Source organism: Mus caroli, unplaced genomic scaffold (assembly GCF_978045245.1).
Source record: "Mus caroli unplaced genomic scaffold, Mus_caroli_1 scaffold_8, whole genome shotgun sequence".
Classification (NCBI taxonomy): domain Eukaryota; kingdom Metazoa; phylum Chordata; class Mammalia; order Rodentia; family Muridae; genus Mus; species Mus caroli.
In genome coordinates this window covers 68,666,247-68,679,453 of record NW_028227263.1, presented here as the reverse complement: position 1 = coordinate 68,679,453, position 13,207 = coordinate 68,666,247, and positions in this window count along the sequence as shown.

Sequence of the window (13,207 nt, the reverse complement as noted above, 5' to 3'; positions counted from 1 at the left end):
CCATAGTAGCTGTATATTGTTAGCAATCTTCTCAATCAACAGGATACAAAACCATTACTGCTAGGTTGGAAGGAACTTGAAACAGAGTGTTACTCGAAACTGTTGTTCATAGTCCAACAGTTTGAGAATCATTTAGATCTGGTAAGCAAACAATAAAAAATGTGAAGAATGTTGTAAATTTCGCGTAGTTTCTTTTTCTGAGGAAAGGTATCCAGACACTCACCAGACAGTCAAATGCTTCTGTGACCCGAATAAGATCCAAAACCAGCATTCTAGAAGATCTATGGCTTCTGGGGCTCGATTTTCCTTCATCTCAATCTTAGAAATAATGAAGACATTAGTTTCTATTTATTTTGTTCCTACTGTGCTACTAAGGACATGCTAAATGTTTTTCATAAATATTATATTACAGAAAGTGACAATGTGAGAAATGTGGACAGAAAGGAATGCTGGGAACCTTGTCTGCAAGCAGAGCTGATAGAGGGGTCTTCTCACTTAATATTTCTATTTCCAAGTGTCTCTAAGTTTTTGTGAAGTTGACAAAAGCTAAGTAATACCGATACTGAATATCTCTTTAATTCCCATTTAATGGGGGAAAATATAGGAAGAATTTAACACAGTATGCCCAATTATGTACAGTTTCATCTTTGCAAGGTATCCCTATTATCAAACAGCTTTTAAAGTGATCAGAAGTTGGTCCTAGATAGAATAATATGAAGTTCCAGCCTAGTGACCACTTGTTACAAATAGGGGCAAGAAATAAAGAAAGAAAAATGTCACACTAAGTTCATTGTGGTTCAGAACAGGGCTCATACTGAGGGACAAGTGGCTGGTACCTGTATTCTCTCTACAATGCCAAGTTGTTCGCTAAGCCTACCAAGAGCTGAGGGTGGAAACCACAGGGCAGAAATACAGCATGGAGTAGGGGAACCATGAACCAGGACAAGCCTTTAGAAGGGACAGAAAATCTGAGCCTCAAAAGAAAAAACAAAGCAAAACAGGGCTCTTCTCCATTCATAGATATACACAGCTGCTACAGCACACAAGTCCATTTCTTCTTAAGAACTCAAAGGAAGACTACATCAGTAAGAGAAAATCTTCATTTACATTTTGAAAATATTCAGCTACAAAATTAGCTGCTGTGCTGAATCTTTCCCTCATTTTTCAGTTAAACTAGAATTAAGGAAGTGTTCTTCCTTATGTGTGCTAGCTAGCTTTGTCAGCCTGACGGAAACTTGAGTCATTTGGGAAGAATAAACCATAACTAAGAAGAAAATCCATTCACACCAGTCTCTAGGCAAGTCTGTAGAGCATTTTCTTGACCAGTGATTATGTGGGAGAGCTCAGCTACTTTAGGAGGTGCCACCCGTCCCCGAAGTGATCCTGGGTTGAGTAAAAAGCTGCTTGAATAAACTGTGGAGAGCAAGACAGTAAGCAGCATTCCTCTGTGGTTTCTACTTCACTTCCTGCCCCCAGATTCCTGCTTCTCTAGATGATATTATGTAACTTGTCAATTAAAATAGATCCTTTCCTCCCCAAGTTGATTTCAGTCATAACGTTCCATACGGCAACAGGAAAGCAAAAGAGGACATTATCTTTCAGTCAGAAATTGCAAAATCATAAAACAGAAATCTTAAAATATGGTGCTCATAAAACCACAGAGAAGGAAACTGCCTTTGCTTCTACATCCCTATGGTGGTGTCCAGGGGAGTCAGAGAGGCCTTGGGATGATCTGCAAGTCAAAGCCATGTTTGAGATGAGGAGATGATGAAAGATGTTAGCAGCACTTAAAAGTCTAGGTGTGATTCTTCAAACTTCTATCACAACTTCTTCCTGTTCCTGTTGTCTAGCTGGGAAATGTTCTAGGATTTCCTGGTTTCGGCAGGGGCAAGGTAGGGTGTATCAGGGACTATCTTTAAGTTCAAACAAGATACTGTTTTTTCATCTTGCATCTTTCTTTGCTCTGAAGATTCTGCTGGACTTAAAATATTCATGTTGAGAGGCCCTCTCATCACATGAAAACTCTGGAATCTCATAGCAGGGTTTTTTTTTTCCTTTTTCCTCATCTTCTAAGGAATAATACATAGCAAACAGAGGTAATTCTTACCAAATAGCCATGTATTCTGTGTTCCCAGTATTCAAATGACTTGGGACATACAGGACTCTTTGTCTGTTTCCTCTCATCTTTCTTCAAAAACAGCCTTGGAAGCCACACATTCCACATGTCATATTCACCTGATGGAAGCCACTAAAACCCTTGGATAGTATTTGAAGATCATCTTTCCAGGGCTACCCAACCATTACACACTGGGTAAACAAGAAATAAATTTTGATTGCATCAGCCTCTGAGGTGAAGGTAACACAATCCATTCTAAAACAGCCTCAAAGTGGTTAGTGTGGTGGGAATGTTGTTTTCTGTGCCAGTCTAGCCTGGCATGCATGGAGCACACAGCTGTAGCTGCTGCTGCAGTAACAAGAGTTTATGATGAAGCTCCTCTCTCCAGCACTGTCAGCAGGGTCTGCCCAGCTCCACTCTCTAGTCTCTCTTCCAAGTCTTATGTTCCCAAGACAGAGGATAACCTAATTGTCCCCATCAGGACAAGCAGTCATAGCATGACACAAAGTCACAGAGCATAAGCATAACCATGAGGGACAAATCCCTAAATGCCACGGCTTCCCAAGAGTTCCACAGACAGACAAGCTTGAGCAGTAGGCATTGTTAAAAGCAGTCTTGCCTCACCAGCTCCCCCCTATACATGCTGAAAGCCAATTGTGATTAACAAAACAGAACAAGCTAGTGTTGATGTGCCTAAGGACTAGGGGAGGATGGTGTTTAGGAAAGCTCTAGAGAAGAAAGAATAACAATCACTCAAAGATGTAGAATGAAGCAAGAAAGTGCCTGGTGACAGAAGAGAAGCCACTTCAAAATCAAGAATGTGTGAAATGTAAACAATCCAAACAAGAGCACAGCAAAGAATGAATCTTACCCCTGTCTTAGGTTCACAGCATTGAAGAATAAATGTATCATTCTGCATCATATTAGTCATGCACATGCATGTGGCTTGCATGTGCTCACATGAGTGCCCCTCCCTGACTCACACGTGCATGCACAACATTGTAATTATTTCATTAGAAAAAAAATGGGCAGGTCTCTTTATTAGGCTCTGGCTATTCAAAGCCACTTCTACTTCCTCCCTGGCTAGCCCTCTTGATTCTAGTGAAAGAATGTGGCTGGGATATATCCTCTTGCCAGGTTATGGCTCCACAGTGAGAAACCCATGTATATTAATGCTCCAGATATCATAGCAACAAGACATCATTTCCCTGTGGAACCAGTGCTTACCTTGAGATAGACGCCCAGGGCATCTTGTCCCGAGAAGACCTCCATGTGACTTCACTGTGGAACCGCAGCTATGAGCACAGTAGACTATCCTTCCTATTAGTCTCTTTCTCCACCTTAAACTTGAGTTTTTCTGCCTGTAAAGTACATGAGGCCTATGACCTCTTTCTCAAAGAGATTCCCAACCTCTGTTGTCTACAAGCAACCTCTGTTGTCTTTGGGGAGTCCAGATTGTTCTTGCTTCTCAACTTCTGTCTTTCCTTAGCCAAGTAGTCCTCTGCTGTGGGCAGGATCCTTCATCCAGTTTTACACAGTTCCATTATGGAGTTCAGGCTGTCAAGTAATGTGTGGTAGCTTTGTAGCCACTGGCAAACTCATATTCTCAGCACAAACTGTAAGTGCCTGACTAAGATGCTCAGCCAAGCAGCGACAACAAAAGGTTAAGGACACACTTCAAAAGTTGTTACTAGCAATCAGAACTGGAAAAGACATTTGGCCTGATAATGGCAAGCAGCCTACAGATCTGAGCTACAGATCTGGGCCTCAGAATAAAGAGAAAGACACAAAACTGTCCAGTCTTGGGAGAAGCCCCATGAAAGACTCCCATAGGTTTCTTAATTTCTGGTAGATTCTGACTTCTCCATGTCTTGTCTATGAGCCACAATCTCCATGAGTGAGGAGAACCTGACCACAGTACTAACAAGAAGTACTTATCTCTCTCTCCTGGTGGACCCCAATCAGCCTGAGGAATCAGATCGGGGAAAGACCATGCTGTTTGCTACAACTGTTTGATTGCTCTCTCTCTCTCTCTCTCGCTCTCTCTCTCTCTCTCTCTCTCTCTCTCTCTCTCTCTCAAAAAAAAAATGATTGGCTAATGTAATCTTGGGGTATCAGTGAGGACAGAGAAGGAAGGAGTCCTATCCATGAGGTGAAATAAGAGCTTGTCTAATATAACCCTTTATCACTTCCCCTTCCTCATGTTTACATCAAGATTTAAGTATGTACATATACATACAGTAGAAAGCATAAGTGATTAGGAAATGAAGAGAATCTGAATCCTGTAAACCCTAAGACACAAAAGAGGCCTCCCTGGTCAGAAAATGCAAACATATCCTTCTGCAAGATATATAGAAGAGAAAAGGAGATGGATGCTGCCTTAGATCTCCTTCTTGCTACCTGGTTTTGTTGGAAGGGCTGACAGCCTCTGAATATCATTCTACCTCTAGCCACAAAGTATTTAAGAGGCAGATACCCAGTGCAGAGGGATGAGAGGGGATCTCTGCAAGGAGATGGGGTTGGGATGTGCTGCTTCTGTAACAAGAAGCTGAGAGCAGAACCCTGCCCCATGAGTCAGTCCTCTGTAATTGTACCTCTAAGTGCTCTAAACTCTGTCACACCTATACAGCCAGTGTCAGTCCTTCCCTCCTTCTTCTCTCTTCACTGTCTGACCTCTCTCTCTATCTCTCTCTGAGCTTCTGAATAGGCCTTATACTTACTTTGTACAATACTGAACAAAAAGAAAAAAAATAAGCCAATGGGTTCACAGTGAGCAAAATCAGAGGTAGGGGCCAGGGGAGACAGAGTTGTAGCTGTTGGGGTGGTTGCAGGCAAAGTGAAATGAAAGCAGATTTTTCTGTCCTCCAGGAGTGCACATATTTCTTAACAAAAAGCTACAACCTTCTGGGTCTCCCTTCCAGCTGTGGCTGAGTGCCACATCCCACCTCTGGGCTTTCTGCTCTTTTGTCACAGACTGGGTAACAAAGGAGTCTTTGTCATGGGTGGAAATTTTCTTTCCAAACTGCTTTCCACAGATTGAATTCCTGGCTAAATACACATTCACACTTAGCTCCACAACCCAGTATGGCTAAAAACAGCAGGGGAGCCACAAGTGCAGTGAACTTGACAGAAAACAGGAAGATCATTTAGAAGGTCTAAGGTGGTGTTCAAATATCATAATGGTGGTCGGTCCCCTTTGTAGTATTCCACTGCCCAGTGGTCTGAACTAGTGGCTTTTGCATGGTGGATGGCCATACTCACTTCTGGAAGACCTTTTACAGATCTCATCACCATCTTGGCTAAAGGAAAAACTGACTACAAAATATGGGTATCATTTGTTGATTTAGATAGAGAATCTTGCCTTCAGAGATGATGGGACTGTCAACAGTACTGGGGGAAAAATGTTTGTTGTTGTTGTTGTTGTTGTTGTTGTTGTTGTTTTTACACAGCATGAGACACAGCCCCAAGCTGCTCTTTGGGTTCTTTCATCTACCCATCAAATGGGAGTGCCGAGGGCTACCTCCTGTAAGGCTGGGAAAGGGTCTGTTCCAAAAGCAATTCAGAGGGCCAAAGTAATTGACTTTCTGTTAGTTTCCTTGAGGGATTGCTTCGTTTCGTTCCATTGCCTTTCAGTCATATGCAGACATAATGTCTTTCTGCAGAGCAAGAACAATTAGCAAGGTCCTGAGTTATATTTCTCCTGTGCTCCCCATTACTGTACCCCGTGTGAGAGGGCAGGAAAACTGCATCACAAGAGCTGTTAATGAGGGCCTGCCCTTCATGGCCTTAAAAAACTCACCCAAGCAGGGAGGGGTGGACTCTGCAAACACACTCTGGGTGCTAATGGCTCTACTTAAGAAGATGCTAGCTTCTTTGGCAGAGTTTTGAAAAGAGGGTTGTCTGAAAATGTGTTTCAAGAGTTCTAAGCAGCCCTTGAGCACACTCCAGACCCTGTGGTGGGTGAAGCTGGGGAATCAAAGATATAAGATCCAGATGTGACCCTACAACTCATACTCTAGTGGGAAAAGAAGCTGAGAGGCAAGAGATTATGCTTAAGACAGGTGACAGCATCATTCCTAGAGATAGCATGGTTCTAGGTGGAAGTCATTGGCCTATCCCTCAGATAAGTGTGGAAGGGCATATGGAAGACAGGTGTCCATGCCATTGTCCATCTTGCTGTGGGGACAACAAAATAAGAACCCCAGATGAGGAGGTACTCTCAAGGTAAGTGATAGAAACCACAAACTACCCTCATGGGAAATTTTTGAGTTAGCAAACTCAAAATGGACAGAACTAGGTTAGCGTCTGCACAGCTGGATTTGGGTAACTTAGCATGTGCATGAGCACATAGCTACTTGCTGACCCTATTCTCCAATTCCTTTTCTCCTCTGTTGGTTTGTACTCAGTAACTGGCATTTAAAACTGGCAATGTCATTGTTATAATCAATTTGGGAAAGCAAAAATGAAGGGAAAGTTTTGCTGTCTTGTGTATCCCCAAACCCTAGAACTGAATGTTATAGTTACAAGAGATTGTTTTATTAGCAACTTGACTTTTGGGGATCACTCAGGAGACAAACTTCTGAATGTGCCCCTGATGGTGTTTCCAGAGAGGTTCAACAGAAGAAGGAAGTCCTGCCCTGTCTGTGGGAAGAACCACCTCGGATCTAGGGCTCATTCTAAATAAAAACGGAGCAAAGGACTACTTAGGCTGAGCACCAACATTCCTTTCTCCTTGCTTTCTGATTGGAGACACAATGTGACCAGCCACCTCACATTCCTGACACCACGAAGAGTCACTAAGTCTTGGGTGCCACCATGTACTGTATTCTCAATCCATGAGCCATGGTGAGCCATCTTTTGCTTCCTTAAGTGCCTTTGTTGGGTTTTTAGTCACAACAGTGAGAAAAGTAACTAGCGTATAGGTCAAATGCCAGCACATGGCCTGACAGAGACGAATGAACATTTCACTGGGTCCATAGAAAGTGTATGCGTTCTTTCTGTTCTCTGGAGAAAAACCATAATGGGAGAGAGTCATCCTACCATACAGTGTCACTATTTCTTATATAAAGAGACAGAATAGGAACCTATCCAGTTCACTCAGAGGGTCAAGGTACTTATGTCCCAAGCCTGGTGACCTGAGCAAGTCAAATATTCAGAACTAGAATCAAGGTGAAAAGTCAGAACTGAATCCCCAGAGTCATCCTCTAACATCCACAACATATCTGGTGAGACACACACACACATGCATGCACAGAGAGAAAGACAGAGACAGAGACACAGAGATACAGAGAAACACACACAGAGAGACACAGAGAAAGAACAATACATATTTTTCAAAGACAGTCGACTTGAGGAAGATGCAAAACAACTGAGGTTCTGCAGACAGAGCAACCTGGCACCAGGAACTCCAGATATCATTAATATTAAGAGGTACTATTATTCAAAGACCCAAAGCAGCAGATACAGAACTTAACCTCTGTGGAATACCATATCCATTTCTCTATTGAATAATGATGAAGCAGCTAGATCATGCAGGGCACTGTTAAAGGAGGAAATATTTCAAGTGGTGAAATGAACATAGATTCTTCTCATTAAGAAACTTAAATCTAACGATGACAAACACAGCAATCTCTCCTAACACATCTAATTGAAGTCTTGCTAGGCATTTGAATTATTTCACATATTCTTACGGAATCCACTCAAGGTGTGTATTTATATTATTTTTCAGATAAAAAACAGTAATAATAATAATGATTTATGGACAGAGAACATAGCTCATTGCCTAGCTTTACGGGGCTGTAATGCTCTGAGTATACCCCAGCACTCAAAATAAAGGAAAAAAAAGAAGAAGAAAGAGACATATTACGAATTGAGATCAAACCAGGAGTGCACAGCCCAAAGTCTGAGCACATAAACATACACTCTACTATCTCCATTGAAAGAAGGAAGCTATAGATAGAAAATGGAAGGTTATTGGAGAAGACACCACAGTGCATTCAGAATAGAAACTGCTCTGAAACTGGACCAAACATGGAATTGCTTACAAAGAGAGCAGAACATAGTCTGAACATAATAGTATCATTAAGAAAAACAACTAAGAGCGAAGCAAACAGTCCACACAGGTTCAGTAACAAAAGGAAAACTGAGCATTGTTATTGCTTGATGGATTCAAACAGGAAGAGACAGGAAGAGAAACAGCCTGGGGTTGTACATGCACAGTCATGGCCAAGGACCAAGCTCACAATTACTTTTCTACACCAATGGTTCTAAACAATTGCCCATCATCAGAATCACATTAAGAGATCCCCTAAACACACAACTGTCTGAATGTGTTTGTCTGAAATTGAGGCTGAAGTATAAACATGTTAAAATAACTCCAGTGTGCTATGACTGCAGAAAACAAGCATCATGAAGTCTCTCCAGAGGTGTGATGACCAGCACATGATGGTGCTTCCCAAAATGTGTTCTGAAAACCCTACAGTTCCAAAGATTTAAGATTTTCCTACAGCAAAGATGGAATCTATCACTGGAGCATATCAGTCATGTTGCAGGATGCCTAGTGACTACAGGCTTCTTGGGGATTTCTGGAGTCAGGGGCTGCTATGATAAAGAGCATGATACAACTTTATGCTGAAACACTTGTAGTGGATGCATAAAAGCTCTTTCCTCAACAAATCTATAGTATTCAGAACATACTTTAGAAAGTGCAGTTTCTTGCTGATTCATCAAATGGCAGAAAGGGGATAGAACTGAAAGTAAGCATTGTCAAAAACTGTCTTCAACTCTTTCTCCAACTCTTCCTACCAGCCACCACCCAGGAAGTTCAGCACAATTCCACACAAGTCCTGTCATTAAAACATACATTCATAAAGATACAAAACACAAACACACACACACACACACACACACACACATGAATACCATCTACTCTACCCCAGGACTGAATTCTATAACTTATGTTTCCAGCCATGAATGAGAAGATTCATGACCATGGAGCACAAGAAAGTGAACCAGAATTAACCCACACACAAGCCCCTTCTGCAGTGGACCAGGGATTCAACAAAGAAGAGGCGTGAAAATGGTAAGAGAAGAAGACATTCTGGCAGTCTTAGTGCTTTACAACCCCAGGCACTCTCTCTATCTGTAATAATAAAGATATGATAATAAAGAAGTCTTCATTTGGATTACCATCTTCTGAGAAATCTATTCTTTTTTTAATTTTTAATATTTTTATTACATATTTTCCTCAATTACATTTCCAATGCTATCCGAAAAGTCCCCTATAGCGCCCCCCACTTCCCTACCGACCCATTCCCATTCTTTTGGCCCTGGCATTCCCCTATATTGGGGCATATAAAGTTTGCAAGTCCAATGGGCCTCTCTTTCCAGTGATGGCCGACTAGGCCATCTTTCGATACATATGCAGCTAGAGACAAGAGCTCCGGGGTACTGGTTAGTACATCATGTTGTTCCAACAATAGGGTTGCAGATCCCTTTAGCTCCTTGGGTACTTTCTCTAGCTTCTCCATTGGGAGCCCTGTGATACATCCAATAGCTGACTGTGAGCATCCACTCCTGTGTTTGCTAGGCCCCGGCATCGTCTCACAAGAGACAGCTATATTTGGGTCCTTTCAGCAAGATCTTGCTAGTGTATGCAATGGTGTCAGCGTTTAGAAGCTGATTATGGGATGGATCCCTGGATACAGCAGTCTCTAAATGGTCCATCCTTTCATCACAGCTACGAACTTTGTCTCTGTAACTCCTTCCCTGGGTGTTTTGTTCCCAATTCTAAGAAGGGGCACAGTGTCCACACTTTGGTCTTCATTCTTCTTGAGTTTCATGTGTTTATCAAATTGTATCTTATATCTTGGGTATCCTAAGTTTTGGGCTAATATCCACTTATCAGTGAGTACATATTGTGTGAGTTCTTTTGTGATTGTGTTACCTCACTCAAGATGATGCCCTCCAGGTCCATCCATTTGGCTAGGAATTTCATAAATTCATTCTTTTTAATAGCTGAGTAGTACTCCATTGTGTAAATGTACCACGTTTTTTGTATCCATTCCTCTGTTGAGGGGCATCTGGGTTCTTTCCAGCTTCTGGCTATTATAAATAGGGCTGCTATGAACATAGTGGAGCATGTGTCCTTTTTACCGGTTGGGACATCTTCTGGATATATGCCCAGGAGAGGTATTGCTGGATCCTCTGGTAGTACTATGTCCAATTTTCTGAGGAACCGCCAGACTGATTTCCAGAGTGGTTGTACAAGCTTGCAATCCCACCAACAATGGAGGAGTGTTCCTCTTTCTCCACATCCTCGCCAGCATCTGCTGTCACCTGAATTTTTGATCTTAGCCATTCTGACTGGTGTGAGGTGGAATCTCAGGGTTGTTTTGATTTGCATTTCCCTGATGATTAAGGATGTTGAACATTTTTTCAGGTGCTTCTCTGCCATTTGGTATTCTTCAGGTGAGAATTCTTTGTTCAGTTCTGAGCCCCATTTTTTAATGGGGTTATTTGACTTTCTGGAGTCCACCTTCTTGCGTTCTTTATATATATTGGATATTAGTCCCTTATCTGATTTAGGATAGGTGAAGATCCTTTCCCAATCCGTTGGTGGTTTTTTTGTCTTATTGATGGTGTCTTTTGCCTTGCAGAAGCTTTGCAGTTTCATGAGGTCCCACTTGTCAATTCTCGATCTTATAGCACAAGCCATTGCTGTTCTATTCAAGAATTTTTCCCCTGTGCCCATATCTTCAAGGCTTTTCCCCACTTTCTCCTCTATAAGTTTCAGTGTCTCTGGTTTTATGTGAAGTTCCTTGATCCACTTAGACTTGACCTTAGTACAAGGAGATAGGAATGGATCGATTCGCATTCTTCTACATGTTAACAACCAGTTGTGCCAGCACCATTTGTTGAAAATGCTGTCTTTCTTCCACTAGATGTTTTTAGCTCCCTTGTCGAAGATCAAGTGACCATAGGTGTGTGGGTTTATTTCTGGGTCTTCAATTCTATTCCATTGGTCTATTTTTCTGTCACTATACCAGTACCATGCAGTTTTTATCACAATTGCTCTGTAGTAAAGCTTTAGGTCCGGCATGGTGATTCCACCAGAGGTTCTTTTATCCTTGAGAAGAGTTTTTGCTACCCTAGGTTTTTTGTTATTCCAGATGAATTTGCAGATTGCACTTTCTAATTCGTTGAAGAATTGAGTTGGAATTTTGATGGGGATTGCATTGAATCTGTAGATTGCTTTTGGCAAGATAGCCATTTTTACAATGTTGATCCTGCCAATCCAGGAGCATGGGAGATCTTTCCATCTTCTGAGATCTTCTATAATTTCTTTCTTCAGAGACTTGAAGTTTTTATTATACAGATCTTTCACTTCCTTAGTTAGAGTCACGCCAAGATATTTTATATTATTTGTGACTATTGAGAAGGGTGTTGTTTCCCTAATTTCTTTCTCAGCCTGTTTATTCTTTGTGTAGAGAAAGGCCATTGATTTGTTTGAGTTAATTTTATATCCAGCTACTTCACCGAAGCTGTTTATCAGGTTTAGTAGTTCACTGGTGGAATTTTTAGGGTCACTTATATATACTATCATATCATCTGCAAAAAGTGATATTTTGACTTCATCTTTTCCAATTTGTATCCCTTTGATGTCCTTTTGTTGTCGAATTGCTCTGGCTAGGACTTCAAGTACAATGTTGAAATAGGTATGGAGAAAGTGGACAGCCTTGTCTAGTCCCTGATTTTAGAGGGATTGCTTCAAGCTTCTCACCATTTACTTTGATGTTGGCTACTGGTTTGCTGTAGATTGCTTTTATCATGTTTAGGTATGGGCCTTGAATTCCTGATCTTTCCAAGACTTTTATCATGAATGGGTGTTGGATCTTGTCACATGCTTTTTACGCATCTAATGAGATGACCATGTGGTTTTTGTCTTTGAGTTTGTTTATATACTGGATTACATTGATGGATTTCCGTATATTGAACCATCCCTGCATCCCTGGGATGAAACCTACTTGGTCAGGATGGATGATTGTTTTGATGTGTTCTTGGATTCGGTTAGCAAGAACTTTATTGAGGATTTTTGCATCAATATTCATAAGGGATATTGGTCTGAAGTTTTCTATCTTTGTTGGGTCTTTTTGTGGTTTAGGTATCAGAGTAATTGTGGCCTAATAGAATGAGTTGGGTAGAGTACCTTCTGTTTCTATTTTGTGGAATAGTTTGTGAAGAACTGGGATTAGATCTTCTTTGAAGGTCTGATAGAACTCTGCACTAAACCCATGTGGTCCTGGGCTTTTTTTGGTTGGGAGACTATTAATGACTGCTTCTATTTCTTTGGGGGATATAGGGCTGTTTAGATCATTAACCTGATCTTGATTCAACTTTGGTACCTGGTATCTGTCTAGGAACTTCTCCATTTCATCCAGGTTCTCCAGTTTTGTTGAGTATAGCCTTTGGTAGAAGGAACTGATGGTGTTTTGGATGTCTTCAGGATCTGTTGTTATGTCTCCTTTTTCATTTCTGATTCTGTTAATTAGGATGCTTTCCCTGTGCCCTCTAGTGAGTCTGGCTAAGGGTTTATCTATCTTGTTGATTTTCTCAAAGAACCAGCTCCTTGATTCGTTGATTCTTTGAATAGTTCTTCTTGTTTCCACTTGGTTGATTTCGCCCCTGAGTTTGATTATTTCCTGCAGTCTACTCCTCTTGGGTGAATTTGCTTCCTTTTGTTCTAGTGCTTTTAGGTATGTTTTCAAGCTGCTAATGTGTGCTCTCTCTCTTCCTTTTGGAGGCACTCAGAGCTATGAGTTTTCCTCTTAGAAATGCTTTCATTGCGTCCCATAAGTTTGGGTATGTTGTGGCTTCATTTTCATTGAACTCTAAAAAGTCCTTAATTTCTTTCTTTATTCCTTCCTTGACCAAGGTATCATTGAGAAGAGTGTTGTTCAGTTTCCACGTGAAGGTTGGCTTTCTATTATTTATTTTGTTATTGAAGATCAGCCTTAGTCCACGGTGATCTGATAGGATGCATGGGACAATTTCAATATTTTTGTATCTGTTGAGGCCTGTTTTGTGACCAAT